The 26,945-nt window shown below is 43.0% G+C and overlaps 1 long non-coding RNA gene across 1 annotated transcript in view; it reads left to right on the forward strand.

Annotated features, from left to right (window-relative positions):
* Window positions 1-1,315: 1,315 nt before the first annotated feature.
* Window positions 1,316-26,945, forward strand: part of LOC110741660 — a 464,563-nt gene continuing 438,933 nt past the window's right edge. The window contains exons 1-2 of the long non-coding RNA XR_004178615.1: window positions 1,316-4,870; window positions 16,416-16,509. This is a non-coding gene — a long non-coding RNA (uncharacterized LOC110741660). The remainder of the gene's footprint in view (window positions 4,871-16,415; window positions 16,510-26,945) is intronic.

Here is a 26,945-nt window from a genome sequence, read left to right on the forward strand (position 1 = left end):
AGTATCTGGAAGTACTGCAGTATCTTAACACCTGGTCTAGACATCCCAGTGCCCACTGGCTGAATGGATGATCCTGGATGAGCACATTGCAATTAGACATCCCAGTGCCCACTGGCTGAATGGATGATCCTGGATGAGCACATTGCAATCACTGCTTCACTTCTGACGCCAGTCCAGGCAGGGTTATTTTTCATCCCCAGGAATGCTAAATGCTAAACACCACTGCTGTGAGGTGTTCTGATTTGGGGATTAGTTTTTAGGTTTCCTCCCAAATGACATGGACTGATACAGCTTTTATTTTTCTGAGGTTCACCCAGGCTTAAGTGGGAAGAATGGACAACCAAAGAAAACATCTGAATCTCTGAAATACCATCTGACAATTGTCTCACTAACATAATATTGATTCTAGGTAACAACAAATACAAGTTATCTTCTATTTTTAAAAGTCTTGGTTATCTCATTATTGCAATGAGGTTATGACGGATCCTTCTGTCCAGAATGTTTTTGGTGAAATGCCATCTTCTTTTACCAAAATGACTAATTCCTTTTGAGGGAGGCATACCAAAAGATGGAGATGATTCTTTTGAGTGGGTCCTGCGTATGACTCGGTACTTAGACATGGAGGCTATAGGGAGTGGCCTAGTAGTGCGGGCCTGGTGCAAGCTCAACCATGGGTGAGAATAGCCCCGCTAGCTCTGCTGACTTTTCCTCGTTCACCTTCCTACAGCTACAACACCAGCAGGGCTCTCCGGCAGCAACTGTGGAGACTTTCTGGCCTGACTTCTGTCTCCTGGCTGCTTGGCTTGGAGAGTAGCCATCATGGATTCTGCATTTACTTACAACAAGCACTACAAGTTTGTGCAGCTATACGTCTGAAGAAAATCCCCAGATAGAGCCTTTAGTGCTAGCAACTGAATCAGATCTCGAATATCAAGCTAGGAGCATTTCGAGTCTAATGTGAGAGATACTTAGAGGATGTCTATGCCTTTGGTTGTTTTGTTGTTGTTTTGTTTTTCTCTTCTTTTTTTTTTAGACTGAGTTTTGCTCTGTTGCCCAGGCTGAAGTGCAGTGGCGCGATCTTGGTGGATGTCTATGCCTTTGTCATTTTGTTTGTTTGTTTGAGATGGAGTCTTGCTCTGTCACCCAGGCCGGAGTACAGTGGTGTGATCTTGGCTCACTGCAACCTCTGCCTCCCAGGTTCAAGCGATTCTCCTGCCTCAGCCTCCCAAGTAGCTGGGATTATAGGTGCCTGCCACCATTTCTGGCTATTTTTTATTTTTTTATTTTTGTATTTTTAGTAGAGATGGTGTTTCACCATGTTGGTCAGGTTGGTCTTGAACTCCTGACCTCAAGTGATCTGTCTGCCTCGGCCTCCAAAGTGTGAGGATTACAGGCATGAGCCACCGCGGCCAGCCACCTTTGGTTTTTTAAAACAGGTTCTTATTTATTTGCTGAATAATTTCACTTTTAACTTCTCATGATGAAGAATTTCCATGTGTTACAAAATGAGAGAGAATAGACTAATGGACTCCTGTGTACCGACACCCAACTTGATCAATAATGTGACACATGGCCCATCTCCTTGCACATACTCCCTACTCAGATAAATACCTCTAATACTGACTTTTTTTCAAAAGAGCTGAGTGTGTTTAGCAGTGATTTGGTAGAGTGAATTCATGGTAGTGCTAATATCAAGGTACTTCTGCCATTGAGCGTAGTTGTTGTACAAGGGAGTCCCAGAAGGTGTGTGTCAGAGAAGCACAGAAAGGATGAATGACAGATGCATCTGGATGGGAGCTGTTTTATAACAAGAACTTCCAAACAGCATCATTGAGTTGAGTAAGAACTTGAGGGAAAAAAGATGGAGGAATGCAGCTGGCTCTGGGGAAAATAAAATACTGCCTGGGACAGAAAAAGAGAAAACGTGGGGAACAGCATGAACCAGAAGAGGACAGAATTACAAAGGCACACCCAGTCACAAAAGCGTGCACATGTCTAAATGTAAATCCGGACAGCCCACTGCAAACCAGCAGGTAGAAATACGTTTTCTGAGAGCAATGAATGTAAGTCCGAGGAGCTAAAATCTGTAAACGCCAAGCATGCGTTTGTGTTTCCTGGAGGTCGTTGATCACCAGCCGCGTGAACAGGGATTAACTGTTTCCCCCAGCTACTGGTCTCTTTTCTATGTAACATCCTATCAGGTATTCTTCTTGAATCTTCTATTTCAGATTTTGTTGGCATGTAATTGTCTTTCAATTTAGTTTGAGTGATATTAATATTCTCAGATAATCATCTATCTATATTTATATATCTTAACATAGCCTGCTGCATTCTCTTGCACAATTTTACTGTATCTTCAGGTTGTTTTTTTTTTCCCCCAAGACAGCACATCCAGAATTAATTAAATCAACACTAAAGTCTCATTCTTGCCTGTATTCATTCAATAAATGGCCACTCAGTGTCTATTAAGTGCAAGATACTGGTGGAGGGAAAGATGCCTGTGAGCCGTGGTCATCTGAAGAGCGTGGAGACTGCTCAGGGCATAAGCGGCTGCAGGCAGGGCCATGTGGGAATGGTGGAACCTCTGTCAGTGCTCAGCATGTGCACCTGGCAGCAGGCGAGTGTGTTCAGGGGATCGAGGATGCACACCAAGGGTGCATCAGAGAAGCAGTGGGCAGCATGATCCCGCCTTCCAGGGTACACTGAATTCACATTCCAGCTCTGTGGCTTAATTGCTCCTGGAAATCTGGGATGAGTTAACTTCTTTCTGCCTTACCTCCTTCATCTAGGATGCTCATAGTTGTATGTACCTCCTACAAGTTGTGAGTTGTGAGTCAAAAAGTGAAGTGCTCAAAGAAATGAGTGCCATGATCATTACTCTGCTTTGGCAAAGTGGGATCAGCTTCTGATACGGCCAGGAGGAGGACTGGGGATAGGCCCTGGTAGGGGAGTGCAGGGTGCCTGGGGGGTCAGGGAAAGGAAAGGTGGGCCCCCATTATGACACCCTGTTCAGGGACACTGCCCACAGGGGCTGGGGAGTGGCTGGACCGCCTTTTGTATAGAGCACCCTTGACATCAGTAACTCCATTTTAAGAAAAGACTCCTTATGGCTCAAAAGGCAATCATGCCAACAGGACGGATACTCACCTAATCAGTAGAGGCGACATCCAATGAAAGGGGGGTGTAACCAGAAACTCTCTTTCCTGTCAGCTCTCATCAGAGATCTCCAGGGCTATCAGAAGAGCAGGACGTCATGAGTTTGATGTGGCCATCCCGGTAATTCTGTTTTGCAGTCACTGGTGGTCAGCACCTGCGTCTGCCCCTGAAGGCTCTGCCCAAATAAAAAACTCTTCCTTGCAAAATGCTGGTGACCGTCTGGATCAGCCTAGGACACTCGCCTGTTCACATCGCCCTCCTGGGACTGGTTCATTAACTCCTTTCCCTACCCTGTTTTCCTCTTAATGTTTTTGATGTGAAAGCTTTAACCTATAACGTTTCTATATTAAGTATACTACTACATATGGCTTGCAGTATTAACTGACTTGTGGAGTGGCTTGAGCCTGTGTGCCCACAGGTCTGACTGCCTTGAGAATGGTGCTAACGAGAATCGCCTCCTTGGGAATGCCATGTATCTCCTGGCTTTTATGATTGAAATAGCATCCATGAAAGTCTGACCTTGTGGAAAGACACAAACGTGTGTGGACCTAGTTATGTTTGACCTTGCACCGCTTGTGACACAACCAGAAAAGAGAGCTAAGTCAGCTGAGTGGGGAAGGACAATTCAAGAAGGAGAACACAGGTTGGAATGCGTCTGGCAAGAGAGATAATGAGTGGGTCAGCCAGTGGATGGAGCCCCAAAGGAGGCAGTGGGAAGTGGCCCTGGCCTGCAGGGGTCAGGCATCTGCTGCTTTGGGAACAATGATGCTTTGATCTACTGCCTTTGAATCCTGGAGTTCTAGGAGGAGTCCTTGAAAGTCACCAGCTTTCCCTTTAACAGCTTGAAAGTTGGAAAGGTGAGGTGCTGAGCCCAGGTCCACACAGCTGGTTCTGAGGAGCAGGCCAGCACTTGAGCTCAGTTTCATGTATTCCTAGTCCCTTTGCCTTTCTTGCTTTCGCTGCCTGCCTTGTCAGGGGAATGAAACAATCAATATGCATGGAGTGCCCACCCTGTGCAAAGCAACAGGCTGCTCCCTTTTAGACGAAGAAAGCAAGAATCCAGGCCAAGGGGTAAGCTGCTTCGGTGCTGTCATTCTACAGGGTGACCAAGGTTGTTATTTTATATTCAACCTTCTTGTAAGGTCAGGGAATGACAACACATTATTCATCCTTTGATGTTTGCTAAGCAAATACAAAGTTTGTAAGTTGGCGTGAACCCAGTGTTGGTTTGAGAACTCTCAAATTGCAGCTTGCAGAGTTGTGGGTGAGGGTGAGAGATACAGAGATGTGATAAGGAAGGAGCATAGCAGATCTATGCAAAACTAACCATTTGTAAATTGCATGGAAAATTGTGTTTCTGCACTGGTGTGTTTTCCTTGATGCCTTTCATTGCATTTGTAAATGGGGTGCAAACTTAAGCCCCCAGTATTATAGCAGTCTTTAAAAATAGTCTATTCTTGGTTTTGAAGAACTTCAGAACTGTGCTTCTTAACTTTATTAGGAAGACTATGCACATTTATGCTTTGAAGAAAATGAACGTGGATTAAGGAATTTGTGAAAATTGGAAATGAGGGAATTTGCTCAGTTAGGACTGAGGGAGAGGCTGAGGGACTTTACCATCAAAAGGAATGTCTCCATGTGATGCTGTTTCCTATCTGTTTCTGGGAGAGCATTTCAGTCACATTTTATCAAAGGCTTAATCTGCTGATTTGTGGTGAGTTTGTATGTTTTTTTCTTTCTTCTTCATAATAATTTTCATAATAAAATTTTGAATTGACCTAAATCTGAGAATTTATTCAAAATAAAGCTAAGGAGCTATTTTGCCTGAGGACACAGAGCTTGAAGGGGACGAGTGAACAGAGGGAGGAGAAAGGGCTTCTTTTCTTAGATTTGCTATGACTCAGCCGAGATGCTGAGTTGAATGACTCGATTTCTCTTTAGTTTCTCCATTTGTAAAACAGTTTTAATAATACTTCGGATTGCTGCCTGTGAAATAATTTTATCCCCTCAGAAGAAATGAGCTATCAAAATACAATATGTGATTAGGCAATCTGTAGCTTTTGATTGTGTACTAAGGGGCCAAGTTTAGCAGTATTTTTTTGGCCAGTGTTCTGAAGGAAATAATTTGATTTTCACAATCAGTTGGGCTTACCAGCAAGTAATGATCACAAAAGCTATGTGTCCAAAAAAAAAAAAAAGGTTATTTTCTAGTATGTCGGCTTCCACTGTTCCAGGCAGCTAAATATGTAGATGGTTGTTCAACTTCACTGTTATTTTTTTGGTCTTGTCTCGTCAGATGCGCATTCCAAGAAATTACCTTAAGATTTATTTCACCATTAAACTGACATTCTCAACTGCACTCCAATCAACTGGATAAAAGAGAACCCATCAGAAGCTGTTTCTGGTTGACTATCACCTTTCAAAGAATATGTATTGGGAGAGAGCCTTTATCCTTCTCAATTAGTGATTGTTAGAAATCACTAATGATGTATTGTAAGATGCTTTTCATGCCAAAGTGTTCCAAAACCCTTTGCAAGCCCACATATAAACAGGCATTACTTCACCGCCATTGAAACGCAGCCACCTCTTGGACAAAATGTGGCCGCTGTTTAATAATGCATAGCAACATTCCAAAACAATGGAGGCCTGGAAGTAAGGGGCAAACTTGCATCCAACTCAAATCACCTGGGAAGTTTTCTGGGCTGAGCTGTGCTGTAAGGGAGCTTTTGTAACTGCAGGAGGCCAGGACATTGGTTTGACGTCTGTTCAGGAAAGTCAGCTCCATTCTGTTCAGCACCCCTGGATCATGCTCACCTGTTAAATCATCCATGTCCCCGACTGTATGTGAGTTGATGGAGGGTCCTCTGAAATGGGGCCAGTTTTCGATACAGCTGACGGAGGGGCTGGACAGCAGGGAGAGGTGCCTTTCCCGAGAGACGGGGTGGGTAGACCCCTGCAACAAGATTTGGAACTGGGAATGACCCTGGGTGATAGAAAGCAGAGACTCCTCCGATTCTTTCTGGTTACTATAAAGTGTGTTCTTCAACTTTGGCAATCTTTCCCACAAATTTGTCAACCTCTGGTCTATGCCGTACTTCATACTGATCTACTCTGATGAGCCACAGATCTTGAAAAAGAGCCAGAAAAAAATGTCTCTTTTTGGACCAAAATTTGATTAGCAAAAATAGCTCATCCTTTAGGCAAGAGAATAACTCAGTTTACAAGTAGGTTAACCTGTTTGAATAGGAAAATCAAGCTCAATGACTACTTGTGTTGCTTTACACCTTCTGTGGTCCCCAGAGTCGTGTGATTATTTTTATGGATAAAGAGGGAAGTCAGCACAGCATACCAAAACTTCCGGGATGCGTTAGAAGAAGTAGTCATAGGGAAATTGAGCGCTGAACATGCATACATTAAAGAAAAATAAAAACCTCAATTTAATAACCTAGTCATACACCTTAAGGAACTAGGAAAAGAGGAGCAAATTAAATCTAAAATCAGCACAGGGAAGAACATAAAGATTAGAGTGTAGAGAAGTAAAATACAAAATAAAAAACCATAGAGAAAATCAACAAAACCACGAGCTGGTTTTTTTGGAAAGATCAAAGGGTTGACAAGGCTTTCGCTAGACGAAGAGGGGGAGAGTCCATCGTGGCAGGGTCTTTTTCTTTCATTCTGGGGGCTTGATGGGCTGGGCTGGTCTCTCTTCTCACTCACAAAGATCTGGGAGTCTTTTCAGTGTTGTCTTGGATGACGGAGTATAGTGGAGAGTCCAAGACCCTTCCTGGGAGGCTGTGTGTCACAGGTCAGAGAAAACTGTGTCCTCCACACCCTAAATATATGAACAAAAAAGGAAACACAAACATCCAAGGCCATCCTACAGTGGAAAAGAGCAGCCTGGAGCTGGGGCTGGGGCAGGGGCTGGCAGGCAGAGCCCGGGCTGAGTCAGATTAGGAGGAACATGCGGTGGTGGGGATGATGTTTGCAGAGTGGTTGTCTAGCCAAGGTCTTGGCTAGAGCCATTGGCTGGTAGGGCCACTGCGGTCCCTGCACTGAATCACCCTGTAGCCCAGCAGCTCTGTCTTCTCAACATGCAGGAACCAGGGCTGTGGTTCCAAATCACCATATCCTGGTGACAGTTCTGATTCTCCATGGAAAATTCCGTATTTCCCAACTAGGTCCAAATTAAATATTGACTTTACTAATTTTAAATTGTTTCACCCAGAGACAAATGTACTTTTATAAGGACATTTTGAAGAAATATTTTGAGAGATTGCTAAGGCACTTCTGCTAGACAAGGCTTCACGGAGGTGCGGTTGTGGGGGAGCAGCAACCCGACCTGGGAGGGGCAGCAAGGGCCTAGAACCCTGAAACACTGCCCTGACCGGGCACTGGGCACAGCTCCTGGACTCCTTTGTGATATTCACCATGCATGTCTTGCGGAAGTTGTCCCCTCTTCCCTGTAGGACGTCTCAGCGTCCTCCGAGTCCTGGTGATTTGTAGGCTCTTTGTCAGCCTGGCTGTGGACACACAGTCAGTGTTTCCCGCCTGGGCCACCCTTAGGAACTACCAAGGGTCCCCCTTCTCTGGATTTCTTTCTTACCTAATCCGCATTTCACTTCCTCTCTATGGTGTGTCCAAAAGCAAAGTTTCAACAAATGGAGTTGAAAGATTGAATTGGCTGTTATTATTAGCCATAGCCCATCTAAAGATTTAGACAGATGCTCCACTGGGCATGCCGGAGCAGTTGGTTTCTATAAAGCTGCGTGAGCAGGAGCAAGGAAGTGGCATGATTAGAAAAAGCAGGTAGGCTCACATCTGGTGATTTCAGGTTGCTTTTCTCCAAAGGGTTAAAGCGGAGGGGATTTCCTTATCATGCTGGCTGAAAGTGGCCTCCTTAGAAATTTGGCTGTTATCTCTCCTGATGTCTCAGAAGGCCAGATAAACACTTTCATTTCTGTTTGGTTTCATGGAACTTTAGCCTGAGTGACTCCATTTTGGTGTGGTCTGTTGAGGCCTAGTTTCAGAGCTTGCTCCACATCAGTGGCCTCCCATAAATCATATTTAAGCAAGTACCAGCAACTTATGTCTCCAGCTACAACTGGTGGAACCACGTTAGTTCCATTTGACGATTGTTAGGATGTTGTCCAGTCACCTTCCCTGCCACCTCACTTGATGTCAGGTCAATGTGTTGTCTCACCCAGGAGAGCATTGTTCTTGTAAGCCATCCTGTAATCATAGAAAGCAGTGATTCTCCAGGGTATGTGAGGGAATTTGGTGTTTTTCTGAATAGGAGGGAAAGACATTAGCAGATGTATTGGAGTGGACTGGGACTTGGAGGCGATGAGACTGGAGTTTGGGATCCATCCAGGAGCCTGATAAGATAATCCTATGGAGAGACATTGGGGTCTTATCAAAAGCATTGGCCAGAGGAAACTGTTACCGGGAGCTGCCACTCTTCCTTTCAGAAATGAAACTGACGTTGACAGGATGAGGGCATTTCTCCGTGACGAATTCCAGGATTGTTTGTGGAATGCATGCGGCGGTGTAGGCACTGGGCTGCGAGTGGTGTGCACAGGAAGGAGTGTGTCCTTGTTCTGCCCTTGGGGACCTCTCAGAAACTTGATGAAGGCTTTCATGCTAACGCTGGTATAGCAAGCTCACCTACATCGTAGTTATATATTTCACACAGGCTTAATGAAATAGTAGACACGAAATACAGGATAATTACTTAAAATGGAGGCAAGACATTTTCTTATATCCTGTAAGTATTAATGTTTAGTGACCCAGACAAGCATCTTTTAAAACTTTTTTCTTTGAGCCATTTATAATATACCAAACTTCGTCTAGGAGGAAAAAAGTCACTCGTTAGTCCTCGTACTATTTTCTATTCAATCAATCTACTTTGTCTCTTCTAGGAATTATTATTTTCACACTCAGTGCAAGCACATTAGGCACTTATTTAGTATTTTTATTCTTTAACCTTTTTTTAAAATTCTATGAGTACAGAATAGTCATATTGTATTTTAAAAATACTAAGTATAATAAAAATTATACTTAGTAAGCAAAGCAAAAGAAAACAAAACTCAGCAAAATGTTAGGCATCTTATTCTCCAGGATTTATTCATGTTGTAAAAAAATGGCTTGGCTTGTTGCTTAAATAGGAGCACTTGACCTGTGTTTGCGAATGTTGTAGGATTTCCTACATCATCTTCTGCAGGCAGCATTGACAGTCGCCATGCGTGCACCTTAGCATCTCTCTGTAGTGGGTCAGCCAGGAATTGCTGGCAAGGACCTGGCACAGATAAGGATGTATGTGTGGCCACAAGGAACTCTTCCCTGGCTGAGGCTGAGTTGAAGACCCTCTGTGTGCATCCCTGTCACCTGGGCTCACCTGTCCTGACACTCCTGATTTGACCTGCTGCCTGAAAGAGCTGCAGCTGATGGAGTGAGTACCAAACGAAAGCTTCCCTCTCTGTGCCCTCTCACAGGAGGGGATAAAAGCTGTTGGTTTTCCAAGGATAAGCATTCTTAGACGTGACTGGGATGACAACAGTAACAGTTAATTATTGACAGAGAGGAAACTCGAAGAACTCAATGTCCTGACTTAAAGGAATGCGGGCGGAGGATAGTGGATCAAACCCGCATTCATAAAGGTTAGACTTTTCTATGTAAGTATTGAGTTGTGGAAGTCAGAATGTAATAATTATTAGTAATAGGGCTAGTAGGGTGTTGACTTAGCTCATGGATTACATAAAACCCCTCGTCTTCGGCACCTTCCTAACATTGGACGTAGGTCACCCCTGCACAAGCAGCAAAGGAGCACTAAGATCTAACCTCCAAGTGCATGTCCAAGCTTAGCTTCTGTGACTTTTCTTCCAAAGCCTGATTCATCTACTCCCAGTCCCCGACGCATCTTACCTTTTAAACGCGCTATGTAGGAATTTGCCCCCTCTCTGCCTGGCAGTGAATGTTGTCAGTGAAGTGGTTCCGTCAACAGGAATTCACACAGAACAGTGGGTTTTTGAAATACAAAGCTCATTCTGATTCCTCTTTACTCAGAATTACTTCTGTTGTTCTAAGTTGGTCATGTGTAGAGACTACTGACAATGCTAAAATCATTCATTGGGCAGATTGAAATGCATTTTGTGGATGTTTTCTCTCTTCTTGGAAAAATAATTTTTATCGTTTGAATTTTTTTCTGGGTCTTAGAAATATTTTTCTCCTTGTGTTCCTGTGTGATTGGTTTGGTGCACATCTTCATTTAACTCTCCACGATTCTCTCAGGTTCTGATGATATGAGATACTGACTCCCAATACCTCTGTGTCCCCAGGAGATTGTAATTGAAATGTGGGCTCTTAACATTTTCTCTGCTTTGAGCTTAAAACTGAAGAACTTAAAAAAAAAAGGAATTACTAGAGACATCATTTTAAACATTCTTTCTCAATGGGTTTTCATACATCGAGATGCCTTACTAAATGTTGAATTATTTTGGTAGGTGATTATACATCTTTACATTCAGGACAGGAGCCTTTCAATTTGTGTTTTTGTGTTGCTGAGGTCACTGTTTTTTTGTATGTTTGTTTTTGCTTGTTTTTCCGTTTGTGGGTGGGTATTTGGAGGTAAGAAAGGTGGTGAACTCAAGGGCAGAAGTCACAGAACTTACATAACACTTTTTCTTAAGTTTGAGAAAGGACTGAATGAGCCACGTTTAACAAAGTCAGACGTGTTACAGGAAAAGCAACAGAAAACATTTAGAAAATGCCATATGGCTCATGCCTGTAATCCCAGCACTTTGGGTGGCTGAGGCAGGCAGACTGCTTGAGGTCAGGAGTTCAAAACCAACCTGGGCAATGTATTGAGATCCTGTGTCTACAAAAAAACAAAACAAAACAAAAAAAACATTAGCCGGGCATGGTGGCAACCACTTTATAGTCCCAGCTACCTGAGGGGCTGAGGTGGGATTGTTTGAACCTGGGTAGTTGAGGCTGCAGTGAGCCATGATCATGCTACTGTACTCCAGACTGGGTGACAGAGTGAGGCCCTGTCTCAAAAAAAAAAAAAAAAAAAAAAAAAAAAAAAATTACAGAGTACAAAAACTAAGAGATACATTCTAGAAAAATAAGAAAACATGCTGCCAGTCCTAACACCTCTATGTTTTGTGTTTTTCCCTCTCCTTGGTTAAGTGAAGGGGAAGTGAAGACCAAAGTGATTCGTTTCCTTTAGAAACACTGCTTATTGGCCTGACATCATGGAAAGAAATTTCCCCAGCTATTTTGGTAGTGGTGGTAATTCAACCCTGAATGTAAGAACTGAAACCTCCCGCATCTGAGGTCACCATAAACCATTGTCCAAGTCACTAACTCTTTGGCCATTTCAAGTCATTGTTTGTCTTTCTAACAACAGTCTCCATAAATCAGTCACTCGGGTGTTCTCAGGCATGGGAATGAAGTGTGAGTTTTCCCATCCTTGGGAATTAATTGAAATCAACCAGGAGGATCAGATGGCAAGGTGATGAAATCAGAGTCAAAGGAGGGATGGGCTAAGAAGCAGAGCCTGGGCCTGCAGGCTCCTCGAGACCTCCGGTTCCCCTTTGCTGATGTGCTCTCCCCAGTGCAATCGGGTTTGTTTTCACTTCCTGTTATTCCAATAGGTCATCACTCTTGGTGTGTGAGTGTTTGACCTCTCCCTGTTTCATTACCCCAGCCACCGCCCCATCAACCACCAGCAACAACTGCAGCTTTAGGAGAAGGATGCCAAGTTTGATTTGTTTTTTAGGTAAAGAGTCATCTGATTTTAGCAAGATGGTAACGTGGTGAATGTAGAAGTGAAAAGTTCAGCTCAACAAGGGCTATGTTTTTCTTGTAGACGTGAGAGAGTATTTTTCAGATGTTTGAAAAGTGGTTTCTTTTCCTCAGGTGAATAGTAATATTTGGGGCCATTTTCTTTGGGGTGATGGAGATAACCTGAAACTGCTCTTCCTTTAGCTAAGTATGGCTTCCATGGTTATACATACGAAAAATGTGCTGTCATTACCAAAACACATAGAGGAAAATCCGTGTTTTTCACTTTTATCCATTGCATGTGATTTTTTGACTCTAGTTCATGAAATTGACCTGTCAGTGAAAAATGTATTTCACTGGAGAAACGCATAAGAAAATGTTATTATGACTAACATCCTATTCCTTCTGTTTCTGCATCATGGAAAGGTATGATGTTTTCAGTCTATGTTAAACATTTTCCCGGAGGTGTTTTGTACTAAGGCGTTTATTCATTTGGAAAATGTTAGTGTAAAGTCCAAGGGCTTTAGAATCAGATCCGTTCCTCTCTGTATTCACTGGGCAGATTGGCTAATCTTTCTGATCATCAGATTCCAACATTCATAAAGCAGGAAGAACAATGTCTACTGTTCAAGATCCTTACTGGGTTTAAAGGCAATGTGACTGAGGACACTGCGTGGCATGTTTTGGACATTCATTCAGTCAGTGGAGTTTTTCTAGCCGTGTTCTGACTCTCTCAATTTTTTCGGGGACTGAGTCTCACTCTGTTGACCCAGGCTGGAGTAAAGTGATGCAATCTCAGCTTACTGCAACCTCCACCTCCCAGGTTCAAGCAATTCTCCGGCCTCAGCCTCCCAAGTAGCTGAGATTATAGGTGCACGCCACCGCACCCAGCTAATTTTTGTATTTTAGTAGAGGTGGGGTTTCACCATGTTGGCCAGGCTGGTCTTGAACTCCTGACCTCAGGTGATCCACCTGCCTCAGCCTCCCAAAGCACTGGGGTTACAGGGGTGGGCCACTGTGCCTGGCCATTCTGACCCTACACAGTGTTGCATTGGGTTTCTTACCACAGTGGTCATGCTGCTGGTGGTATGGTTACTAATTTCCTTGTCCTTTGCCAAAGTTCATTTGGCTATTTTTATCAAGGAACAAAAGGGAGATACGGAGCCCCTCTGCTTTCGATATGTAAACTCAGAGCCCTGTGATTTTTAATGTAGTGGAGGTGTTTCATATATAGAGTACTTAATGTGAAGATTCTTCTACAATTTGGGTCATGATCTATTGCTTGACTGTTTGACTGGGTGTTGAAATTATCCTTATTCCAATGAATTTAAAAGCCACTTCCCCTGTGATAGAGGTAAGTCATTTGAAACTGCAATTATGTTATCTCCAAAGGAATATCGCATTATTCCTGAAAAAAAAAATCGTGTTGTATTTCTTAGGATTTGATAAACAATGAAGGTTACCATAGAATTTTAATGATGATAACCTTGCAATACCCTCATCATTTTTGTGTCTGACATTTTCTTTTTGGTGGCTTGCCCTGGTGATCTTTGTATCAGTAGTATCTGATATCTGTGCCCTGTAGAAGAGGCTTTCTGGGGTAGATGTTAATATTGAGCTCAGTACAAATTGATCCCATCAAAAAAAACTTTCAAAGTCAGTTTCTCTGTTTTGATTTTCATAGTATAGTAATAAAAATGGCTTAGATCAGGGGATCTAAGGCTGGGCTTGAGCAGATAAATTAACACACTTGTGGGAATTGGCTCTTGTCTTTAGGAGCCTCAGCTGGGAGTCATTTGTTTGGAATGGGCGACATTTGGCCTCTATCTAATAGTGGGAAATGGACGAGGATTTGAGTGGGCACAGGACCCAATGGGAGCAGACGCAGATGCCCACCGGGCTTGGAGGGCTCCAGAAAGACAGGAATAGGCGGGGGAGCAAAGACTGTAATGAGCTCACTTCAAAAGACACGGGGCAGGCAGTTCCTGAAAGGGAATCACCAACTGATTGGAGGGCAGCGCAGCTTATTTTAGAAATTGAACACAACTGGGCTCTTTGGTGACAGAAAAGGGTGGCTGGGGTGGGGGTGGGGTGTGGAATTAAAAACTCTATCTTAGCATTGCCCGGTAGGATGGGGAAGACTTGGGGGCAGACATTAGAGAGAAGAATATTTATTCAGCATTCCCTGGTATCATAGGGATCAATATGTCCCTTCTCTGTGGAAAATAAGCCATGAAGCAGCATTGAGAAGAGATCATGCAGGTCAGACAGAGCTTCAAAAAGTACCGTATAAAAGATCAGAGAGCCAAACAAACTGGTGCCTCTCTGGATAGCTTTTCAAAGGCGTAGGGGTCCCAGGTATAAAGGTCTCCACGGCCAATGAGTTGTGGGGAATAAAGGCTTTGGATGCTACCCTGAAAATCTTATCCCTGCTGAACCATGGGACCTCAGTGTTGCCAGCTGGGATGGCCTCTCTGTGGCAGGTCTGAAATGCATTTGAGGGTGTGGGGTGGGAGTGTGCTGCTGAGTTGGGCTCTTAATGGACAGATGAACATCTCACCGAAATTCCCCCGTATTTGGAAGTAATTGGTGACTTGTTTCCATCCTAATTGACAGCCTCAAAACCAAGATCATGTGCATGTAGTGATTGAATAACCCCCTCCCTCCCCCTGCCCCGCCCCCAGCATCGCAGATGTTTGCTGTGGCACAGGCGGACTCCAGGGCATTAATTGATGGAAGAGGATGGAAACTCTCGTGTGCCTGATATGCTGTGAACAGCTATGCTTTGTAATATATGTGACTATAACGTTAAAGGATTTATTTTCGTTATACAAGAACGAGAGGAAAAAGAAAGCCAGTCTCTGATCCCTGCTCCTAAATATCGGGATAGTGAATTGGAAAGGTCCTCGATCTGAGCCTTAGTTTTGGGAAGCAGTGGCAGACCTCTGGGACTCAAAGCAAGTCACTTGGCCCTCCTAGACTTCGGCATGGCCCCGGCGCTGTGCCAGCCCTTTCAAAAACATTACGTCATTCAGTGCTGAAGCCACCCATGTCTTGCTTTCTTTTGCATAAAACTTGTTGGATGAAAAAGGACTTGGTTGCCGGGCGAGGTGGCGGGCGCCTGTAGTCCCAGCTACTCGGGAGGCTGAGGCAGGAGAATGGCGTAAACCCAGGAGGCGGAGCTTGCAGTGAGCTGAGATCCGGCCACTGCACTCCAGCCTGGGCGACAGAGCGAGACTCCGTCTCAAAAAAAAAAAAAAAAAAAATACAGATTTGTAATAATAATAGAATAATAGGCTCTGTGTTTTGAGCACCTTCCACGTGCCAGGTATGTAATACTTACAGTGTATGTTTCCAAACACCATCTCATTTAATCTTTAGAGTAACCCTATGAGGCAGGTACTGATTGAGGCTGGTACATCTCAGGTAGTAAAGATAGTATGCCATGTTGTAAAGATAGGAGTGGAAATCTAAATCCAAAAATATTTTATTTAAAATCCAGAGAGCATCTTTTGGCAAATCTGTATTTTAGCTTCCTAGAACTATACTGAATTTTTTTTTGGAGTAATGAAGTAGTAATGAGTAATGAAAACATTAGCAATTCTAATCATTCTTCACCATAACAAAGATTTCAAGATTTCTTTTTACGTGGATCTCAGAAATCTGATCACATGCCTGGAGTGTTCTTCTGGAGGGAATATTTGCACTTTACCTTTAGGAGATCACACAACGCTCTTGTCTGTTTCCAGCCAGGTCCCACAGAAGCCCTGTGGGTCATTGAGCACTGACCCCAGAATTTCTCATTTTCTTTGTTCTCGTCATGAAAATCTTAGATCCACACCTGTGTGTGCTGTAGGGCTATGGCTTTCCTAAATGAAGGCATCTTCAAATTTTGAGAAAATGCTTTGCTTAGGTAGCTGAAATTACATCAAATGTTTGCTTTCCTTTTCTTGTTGTTGCTGCTAGTGCTATTTTTCAGGCAAACACTGAGCTTGAGACAGAGACATCTTCAAGAGTATGTTTCATAGAGGTGTCAGCTTCTCTGGCAGAAAAGAACCCACAAGTTCAAAAATGAACATGGACCTCTTGAAACAGACTATCTTCTAGCCCCGATCTCAGGCAGGCTCCTGACCCACAGAAAGAACATGTTCTCCGGTATATCTGTTACCACAGAAGGAGAAAAAAGATGGAATCTGACATGGCTACAGCTTTAGGCAGACAATATTATATATGAGCTTTTTTTAAATAATTGACAAAGGTAGTAAAACTAAAGAAAGTGATACGCTTCGTTTTCTTACTCATAAAAATGGGCTTTTCTTTGGTTACTCTCACTGATTGCTTAAGTAACTTTCCAAACTCCAAATCCTATTGAGACCTGACACAGAATTGTGTAAGTTCTTTCTTCCCCTCTCCCTCTGGCATATCAAGGGTCAGCCTGGATGTTCCATCTCAGCATTCTCCACATCCCTTTGCAGATGGCGGAGGAACAGGGAGGCAGGATCTTCAGTGGTAAAAGGAGGTGTGAGCAGAGGAGAGCCAAGGAGAGCACACCCTCATCTGTGCTTGAAGGTGAGCGAGAAGTCCGGGTGGTCAGTGAATCAGCTGTGGTCCTGCTGAGGGTGGCCCCGGTCTCCAGGCAACGAGGGCTGAAGGGAAGACAGTCAAAGAGAATGGACTGAAGGCCAGCAGAGCAGGGCTGGAACCCCTGACTCGCCACAAGTTTACTGGGCATGTAGGACCCATTTGGGACAAGGGACAGAACCCTGGAAACCAGCAGATGTCACCAGCGCATACCCAGTGCCCTGTGCAAGGTCAGAGGGTCCCCATTCCCAATGGGAGGATATGTGGGTTGTCTTCTACCCTTTACACCTGGATGCCGTCTTAGGGAGCTGAGTAGGAGGGAGCCACTGGTAGGGAGACAAGGCGTTTCTGTCTGGGAGAGAATGAGGACTGCATAAAAGAGAAGGTTCCAATGATCTGATGGAAAGGCCAGGCTATAACAATGCATATCACTTTTCAGCACATTTGAATTAAATGCTTTAAGTGGGGAAATGTTGCAACTTCATCGTAGCTGTTAAACCCAAACAGTGAATCTCCAGCTGATGGATCCGCAGAGGGGAGACAGTCTGAGTCCCTTTTAGATCTGTCTAAATCACACAGCAGGACCGGCTTCTTTGCCCACTGTACTTATGTAACCTATGACCCTGTGACCTGTTTACTCTTTGATTGACGTTAAAGCATCATATGCTAAATGAATCAGCATCTCTAGTATATGTTGGATAAACCAGAGGTCTAACATGGAGACCCTTCTGAGTAAACAGTAACTACCTTTTGGTACACTAAATGTTTTTCTGCACATCTTCCAGTCCTCTGCCACGGCTGTATTTAGCTCCTTCCTTTGTTTCGCTCTCACTTGGTCCCCACTAGTAATCATCTCAGACTTTATATGGAATGCCCCTGTTCTTCCAGTGTGAAATTCTTTTTGGAGGATCTGAAACCAGGAGAATGAGTCACTGACACGAACACATCTCAAACGCTAGTATTATGGCTCTAACCACCTTCCTACAAGCTGCCAGCCCTGTGCCTCCAGAAAGCTGTGCGGCTGTTCCCCTGACCTCACACACAGGTCAGCTGCTGGGAGGTCGAGGTCAGGCCAGGATGTGCAAATGAAGTTGTGAGGTTCGTCTTGCCCTCACGCAGCCCCGAGTAGTTGAGGGAAGATCTCCAGGTTTGGCGTTGAACTTGGGAAGCTCAGAGTGATCAGCCGGGAAACATGGCCTGGGCACAGCCCTCTGCCTAGCTGTATTACTTAAGATCCCCTGTGAGCTCTCGGCGTCACCAAGGGTAGCAATAACCCATCACCGTACGTGCCATGGTAGCTCTTAATGCACATTCTGGGAAATGTCTTTCAAGGAACGCTGTTGTACAATGGAATTAATTTTCACAGGTAACTTGTAGGACGAAAGTTTTATTTTAAAAAAATGCCCTAAAATTTCCATGACTTCAGCACCTGGAAAAGCTGTAGAGCCTAACGGGGCATCCCATTAGACAGGCCTGAAAAAGAGCAGATGGAAATTCTGAGGGTGAAGTAAAAACAGATGGGAGCTCTGCAGGTGAAACATGAACTTGAGTATTTCAAAGTTCATATTGCTGAATGTAAAATCCCATTAAGTGCGTTCCGATAAAGAGTTAAACTGACAAGCTGCCTGGTGATCTCCCTCCTTGTGAATTTCCAACGCACTTTACCACGGACAGTTTCTGTGGCTGGAGTTAAAAAGCACTTCCTCCGAGGCTGCCCGCTCGTTTGCAAATGGCAGGTCTTCAAGCTGCACTTTCTCCTGCCTGGGACTCTAAGGTGGCGGCCTTGTAAACAGGGAGACATGGTTTAGCCTCTTTCTTTTTCTTTTTCTTTTTTAGCCAGTTGCTTGTCTGTCCCCTGTAATTTCCCCGTCTCCATTTAGACAGCTGTGCACCCACGGAAAGCTGTGCTGGCCAGGCAGGCCGGCTGGTACTCTGGCCAGTCTGAAGCCTTCTGGTGTTTTGAAAAGATGTCACTTCACCCCACAAATGTCCCCTTCTGTGAAAGAGGCCAAACTGTGTGACACAGCTATCCTCCGGGCAAGAAGGGCCTGGCACACAGCGTGGTGTTTACTAGCAGTGGGTAGCTCCACCACCTGCTGTGTCTTCAATGGCATAGAACTCTGCACATTGCAGGAGACAAATAGGTTCTAAATTTACTTGCGTCTGTGTAAGTGACCTGAGCAGCCCAAAGGGAAGATTCTCTCTGGTGAAAGGGCTGGCTCTTCACTTTGGTGTTTGCTGTGTGTGTGTGTGTGTCTCATGCTGTTGCCCAGGCCAAGTGCAGTGGTACCATCATAGCTTACTGCAGCCTCAACCTCTTGTGCTCAAGCAATCTTCCTGCCTTGCCCTCCCAAGTAGCTGGGACTACAGGTGAGCACTACCACACCTAGCTAATGTTTATTTTTTATAGAGACAGAGTTTCACTGTGTTGCCCAGGCCGGTCTCAAACTCCTGGCCACAAGTGATCTTCCCATCTTGGCCTCCTAAGTAGCTAGGAATACAGAAGCACCTGTGTCTGGCTTGGTGCTTGCTTCATGATGTCAGACTGCAAGGGAGAACTGGATGGGGAGTTGGGGGTTGTGTCGATCTTTTCTGTCCATTGTCCCAGCTGCTAGCTGTGTAGAATCCAACACCAGGCTTTCCCAGGAGGAGGAGGATGATATGTGTTTATCTAACATCATCTCTCTGGGTTGACTTTCCTGTATTTATAGAGGAAAAGTTTATAGGTATAGGGAGTTCTTAGTCCAGTGGTCAGGGGTGGGGAGGTTTGGAGGTGTAACCTTTCTGATATTTTCCCCGAGTCCAAATTACCCTTCTTAAAACAAAAAACATATGAATCCCAAAGGAGCTCAAATTGTAGATGTGGGTGTAGTTTGTTTAATTCACAGGGCTGAAATGTAGGGCCTCTGAAAGAGTCTCATAAAGGAGTAAAACTCAAGCATTTGTCTGAGGTTTTAAATATGTGAGATGTTACACATCTAGATGCCTCCAGAAGCTGTGACAATAAACATATTTAACAATCATGACAGCAAACAAATGATGCTGATTTTGCACAACTGGTCCAGTGACACCAGGGAAACCTGTGGAGTATCAACCTTGCTTCAGTGTGCCCGCAAGGCTGCAGACTGCCTAAATACTGCATTTGAAGCTCAGTGGTTTTGATGGTATCTTTAGAGCCAAAATTGATTGAATACTCAATAAAATAGGGATAAAAATTTGCCTTGTAAATTTGTTTTAAAAATAATGCCTGATGCGAAGTGCTTATTAAGTAGCACTTGATATTATCATTGAGCATTCTTCAGACTAGAACATAGTACAATTTTTATTTTTTATTAGTTTTTATATGTTGATGTTGACAAGGTCTCTGAGATGCACCTAGCTTTGTTTGTTTTAAACCACTTTATTGAAGTATTAATATACTAAAAGCTGTACATATTAAATGTGTATAACTCGATGAATTCAGGAATAAGTGTATACCTATGGAACTATCATGACCATCAAGGCCATAAACATACTCATCAAGTCCATCACTGAAACTTTGTACCCTGTAATAACCAACACCCTGCCCTTACACCAGGCTTGTTTTGAGTATTGAATGTATCATAAACAATCTTAACATGTCGAACCGTTTGATGGCATTTTCATTTGCTAAAGCTGGCAACCCTAACCAGATGAGAAGAAGCAATGGCTAGTTGTGGGGTGACCATCATGTCTTCGGAAGGCACGTCACTCAATATGCAGAAGATTTGGCACCCAAAGCTTGGGTAAACCAGTGAAGGGGCATTGTGACTATTGACCGGCAAGCTGAATCCCAGTGGTTTACCATTCTCTGTGCTCCAGAGACACACGGCGCTGTTTTGCTTCAAGCAATCTTGTTTAATTTGTACCCGAACAATCTAGAACCTTGCAGGAGTTGTGGAGGCCATAAAGGACTGGCCTCCATGAAGTCGAAAGGAAACAAATAGCCTCTTTAATGAAACTAGGTCAAGTGGCAGAGTTAGAGATTCAGGCCATTTTTATTCCAGAATTCTTGCTTAAAATATCCAGGGGTAGACATCTCAGAAACCTAAAATTCAGCAACCATGTGAGATGTGGAACATGAGGCCAGTTCATGAGATGCTACTTGATAAATGGAGAACTTACAAGTCTAGTGATGGATCTGATTCTGTGGCTGTGTAAAAATCGCTTGTGACTTTAAAAAGGCCTCTTTTATACTTCTAGGTAACACTGGGAAGCCAGGGAGACGTTGTAATACCAAAAATGTGCAAGAAATGTTTACTACAAGTGTTTGTTGAAAGACATTTGTAACAATGAGATTTTTCCCAAGGGGGTGATTACTGAAGTAGTGGTTGTTGTTTTTGTGTGGGTACAAAAATCGCTGTCCCTTAGCTAAAGTTTAACACATTAGTTCAAATAACAAATCGGTCTCTGATAAAAAAAATAGTCTGGTTTCTTAAATGGGCTTATTTGGGTAGCTGCTGTAGTCTGGTAAGACAATAATGGTGATGTTAGTCACCTGGACTGTTGCAGCAAATTACTGTAGGCTGGGTGGCTTGAACAACACCCTTGTTTGTCACAGTTCTGGGGGTTGAGTGGTCCAAGATCACCTTGCCAGCAGATCCAGTGTTAGCTGAGGGCCTGCACGTTGGGCTGCTTCATGGTGGTCATCTCACTGCATCCTCATGTGGCAGAGAGCAGTCATGTCTCTTATGTCTCTTCTTTTTTTACTTTTTATTTTTTGAGACAGGGTCTCACTCTGTTGCCCAGGCTGGCGTGCACTGTCATCATCCTAGCTCACTGCAGCCTCAAACTCCTGGGCTCAAGCAATCCTTCCACTTCAGCCTCCCAAGGTGCTGGGATTACAGGGGTGTGAGCCACCACATTCAGCCATGTCTCTTCTTATAAGGCCGCTAATCCCATTCATTAGGGTTCCATCCTCATCAACTGATTTCCTTCCAAAAGCTCCATCTCCCAATACCATCACATTGGGATTTAGACTTCAGCATATGAACGTCGGGAGGATACAAACATTCAGTCCATTGCTGGAGGATCTGGCCAGTTTTATGTGGCCAGAGGACAATATGGTATCCAAACATAGGAGGCAGAGAAATGGTAAACAGAAGAAAACAGGACCTACTCAAATGGCATCTGGAACACCATCACTTGGGTCCTACAAATGGCCTCATAGGCAGGTGAAGAGATTTTGCCAAAATTGAGGGAAGAAGGCTGACTTAAAACAGTGATTTTACCTCCATGTTTTAAATATTCTGTATGATAGCACTAATATAATTGGCGTTTTCACTCTATAGTTGTTGGTGAAAGGAACACACTTTCCTTGATATGTCTAGAAATCCTTGGCATAATGGGCCAGCTGCTCTGTTTTTGAGGCAGAAGATGTCACATCTGCTGCAGGTCACTTCGCTGCTCTTCACTGTGGGGTGAGTTCTCATCAGCCATGCCTGAAAAAATGCAAAGGGGCTGGGACTTCTGTCCCACTCCCTGAAGCCAACCCGGCTCTGATAACTGCCCAGGTCAGAGTGGTTCTTCAAGGTGTGGCAAAGAACGAGACCCTTCACAAATCTTCCCTTGGACACCAGTGATCAAACTCACTGTTCAAACATAACGAATGTATCCCACAGATAGTCAGTACCTACTGTGTAGTATGCCCTGTGATACAAAGCGGGCACGTAACCTGCCTTCGTGGAGTTTAATGTTTATAGAGGGAGACAGAGAATCATTGGTAAATAACAATGAAAGAGGTAAAACGCTCAAGTCTGAGGTATTACAGATATATGGCAATGAAGGAAAACAACAGGGCATGCTTTTAAGGATAAGGAAAGGGGAATGTAAGGTGGTCGGGGAAGATTTTCTGATAAACTCAAATGATTTCAGATATTTCTGGACTTCCTTGTTTCCACTTCATTAAAACACGCACATGCATCACACATCACACATATACATGCACACACATACCACACAAATAACCTGATATATCAAAAATCCCAGGGCTCACAAGCAAAGAGAGATTGCAGGCCATGGGCTTATTTTAAAACACAAATGACCACAATTCATAGTTTGTTGCACACAGTGGACAAAAGTTTGTTTTCTTTTTTAATCTTAAAAATATCTGTCTTGCAACAAACTCTGAATGATTCATTTTTTCTCACATCACTGTAAGGTCAGCAGAGCAAATGTTATTTTTGTTTCACAGTTGGGGAAGCTTGCCCAGATAGGTGGTGGCTTCTCCTCATTTTGTGTCTGGCCACGAACTCAAGACCTGTATTTCTATTCTGGTGGAATAGAATCCATGAGCATCTGCTGCTCTCTTAGATTTGGGGAGACTTTCAAGCGCCCAATTCTACATGTTTTTTGAAATCTAGGCCAGAAACCTTATCAGGCAATTTGTTGTATTGAAAATTTATAAAACAATAATGACCTATAAAAACCAAACAAACAAATGACCTATCCAATTGTAAGCTTTTCTCATGACATTTAACTGTTTCAAAGTTAGTACCTGATCACTTCGGGGCTTGGGTGTAATTCCTTAGAGTCTCATTGTTGAGATCTCTCAAAAATTATGAGAAGAAATATTTGAAAGGGAAAGGAATTAGAAGTGATTTGTGGATTTCTATATTGGAAGATTTTTATGCTTTTCCATCCTGTGAGGTTTTTGCCTCAGCATAAAATGGATTCAATGGAACGACTGTGTTTTGCCGATGAACAGCTGGTTTTCTCTTTTTTCCCCTCTGAATTAGTGATTCATGATTTATTTTGGTCTTGTGAAGACACATTCTCAGATTGTGATGACATACACAAACCATTTGACTGAATTCAGTAAAAATACAGGAAAGTAAACCCAAAAGAATAAACAGGACAGTTGCATTCCAGCAACATTTGTTACTGAGATGATCACAGATAGCCAGTTTGATTGCGTCTCCCTCTTTTAGACGATCATCCCAAGTCCTGAAGAACAATGATTACATGACGGAAGTGGGCCCCTCTGTGTTCCAATCTCCTCTCCCGACAAAATGTGTTTGTCATGAAAGGGAGCTTAATTTTTAACATGGTTGAATTACTAAACACTTGAATTAAACATTCTCATGAGGGCTTATCTCCTACAGAAAGCATTCTGTTTCCTTAACACTGGAATGGGCGTTTCATGAAGTATCATCAACAGTTTACGATTTAAGAAGAAAATGTAGTAACCTCCCCTGGCTTCAGAAGGGTTCTGTGGCTGTAGCTTGTTCCTGGCTGGAGACTGCTGAGATCGAAGGCAATCAAACCTTGCAGATGCTGGCAGGGAAGCCTCACCTCCTTTCCTGGTCTGTGGTGAGATGAGGTAGGACTGCAGGAAGGGCTGGGAGGTGGCCTGCAGTTAACAAGACATCTCTGCCCACTGAGCCGCTTCCCTCATGTTTCACTGATGATTTCACAAGTGTGCATTTTATTTTAACGCGAGGATAATATTTACTCTTGGTGCACATGAGGCAGGCATAGCTAGTGTGACAGACATTTGGAGAATGTTTAAAGGCTGTGAGTGCGTTGAATATCTGAAAAGGAGGGAGAGAGGACCCGTGAAGCCTGTTCCATGTATTATGTCTTTATAAAAAATTACTCCAAAATGAAGTGGCTTAAAACAATGGCAACATTTTATTTTGCTCATGGATTTACAATTTGGGCAGGGCTCAGGAGCAACAGCCCATTTCTGCCCTGCTTGGCCTCAGCTTGGGAGGTTCAAAGGCTGGAGCTGAAATCGTCTGAAGCCTCGTTCACTCATGTGACTGTTGGTTGATGCTGACTAATGTCGGCCAGAACACTTACACGTGGCTCTTCGTATACCTTGGGCTTCCTTACAACATGGCAGCTGGGTTGCAAGGGCAAGAACCCTGTGAGAGAGAAAGATGACTAGGGGAAGCATATCACCTTTCTGACCCAGAGTCAGGAATTCCCAAAAGCTGAAGCAGCTCGTGACTCCTGAGACTGAGGGAGACCTAGAACTGATAAGGTTCGCCAAGCAAGATACACGCCTGCACACGGGCTAGCGAGGTTATAAGCACCAAACAAAAAAGGAATCATAAAACTACACAAAGAAAAATCAGCTAACTACAAATTAAAGAGGATCAGCTCAACATCAGACTTTTCATCATTGATAGAAAACAACATAGATAACAATCGAGAGTGTCTTTAAAGTCATTTGATAAAACATCTTGGAATATAGATTTGTTTCATATTGAGTTAATTTTTCATTCAAGTGTGAAGGTGAAATAAAAATACTTATAAGTAATGAAAGCCTTATGAAAATGACCCACAATAGGCTTTTTATAAAATAATCACTCAAGGAGGTATCCAAATATGATTAAGGAAATAATATAAAAAAGATGATGATACAAGCTATTAGAAAGGGTGCCACATGAGGAAATCAGTGTAGTGCCTAGCTGAATTTCCCTAATTGTTTATGTATGATTTGAAAGAACACAACACCCTCTTCCCTTGGTAAAAATTCAGAAATGTAAACTCCATATAATTTCAACATGGGAAACAGTGGAAAATAAGAAAAGGAAGCTTGTGAAACATTGCCAAGGTCCATAGTCTGTTTGCGGCTATCCAGAGTAATTCTAGATAGCAACCAAAAAATCCACATTTAATTATATGCTAACATTTTAATGACAGTCCTTCCAAAATGATTAAAATGCATATCCTAACTGAATAAGAAAATTTGGGTGGGAAATTGATCAGTTTAACAAAAAAGACTCTGAAAAATCATGATCAGAAACCAGATGATGGAAAACAGAAAACAAGAGCCATGTCTTTCACTCCTCCTAACTATGGCAGGAAAATATGGATAGCCTGATAGTGATTATCTAAATGTGAACATGTTTGTCAAAAAGAATAGGGTATCCTGTACCGTGTATCCTTTTCAACTTTTTTCTTCCATTTAATATCATGTTTTTTGTGTATATCTTTGTTTTTTGATACAAATACAATTTAGGTTAGCAATATTAATTGCTCTAAAGTATACCTTGTAGGAATAAATCGCGTTTCATTCACTTATTATCCTCATTCAAAGCCAGTTATGTTTTTTCCTATGTTTTTCACTATTACAAACAATAATTCAGTATACACTTTGTGTATTTTCATATGCACAGGAAAGCTGTTCTGGGTGAGTGTTGGGTGATAGAATTGTAGGGTTTCAGATGATCGGCATCTCCAATTTTAGGAGATATGGCCTAATTGCTCTCCAACATGATAAATAATTGTTTAATTCATTTAAATGGGTTCATGCAAATGAAAAAGTACAGAGGATGCATGAAGTCAGGCTGATACACATTTGAGAACAGTCGTATCTATGAGGAAGGCAGGAAGGAGAAGGTGGGGGAAACTTTGGAATGGATCCATAATATTTTATTTCTTTAAAGAGGTTGAAAACTAAGCTAACATGATAAGCTGTTCTCTGCTAAATCTGGATAGGGAATCCGAGAGCATATGTTACGCTATTTCCTCATCTTTGTTTGAAACATTTCATAATGACATATATTAGAGATGAAAATTCCATATGTATTGGTATAAAGAAGGAAGGGTACAAAAGGAAACTTTCACAGTTTAACTGACTGTTGGGGGACAAATAATTCATTATCTGGTGACAAATGATCAACAGCAAGGAATTAGAAAAGAGCAGGAGACTTTTGGGGGAAGGCTGCCCTGGTGAGAGACGGACAGGAATTTAGACTTGAGGACCAGGTTTGGGCCAGATTATTAGAGGTCCTGAGAGTCTGGGCAGAGTTTCTGAATTTCCCAGAAGCCATCCGAAGGATGAGTTGAGGTGGAGAAATATTCGAAGCAGGAAGGCACATTAGAACGTGCAATAATGTGGTTAGGAAGGATGAAGTTGTTAAATAAACTGTGGCAGGATAGACAGGCATGACAACAAACTGAATATGAAGAATGATGACCACGGGAAAATCACAAAGCAATCTTCCTAAATTTGGGGGTAGAGAATGGTGCCATTAAGACAATAAATACGGAAGATAGATGAAGCTGGGAAGAAAGATACTTAGTTGGATTTGGGACACTGTGGATGTGAAATGCACATGCAATTTATAGATGTTCAGTAAGTAACAGGAAAGACTTTTTGTTCTCAAATACTCATGACGCATGCTTTATATGCATTATTTATTTATCCTTACAATAACCCAGATCACGTCTGATGTAACTGATGCTGAGCTACACATGTTAGCTGGACTCAAAACCAGGATTGTCCCACTTCACAAGGAAAGGGAACACAGTGAGCAGTACTGAGTGCCTTCTAGGACATAACCGTTCATTTGATTCTCCAAAGGACTTAGCGCCTACTATCAACTTCATTTTACAGATGAAACAATTCAGGCCTGGGATGCGTGAAGGCACCTATGCGCCTGAGACTGCCT

Source organism: Papio anubis, chromosome 15, assembly GCF_008728515.1.
Source record: "Papio anubis isolate 15944 chromosome 15, Panubis1.0, whole genome shotgun sequence".
NCBI classification, from domain to species: domain Eukaryota; kingdom Metazoa; phylum Chordata; class Mammalia; order Primates; family Cercopithecidae; genus Papio; species Papio anubis.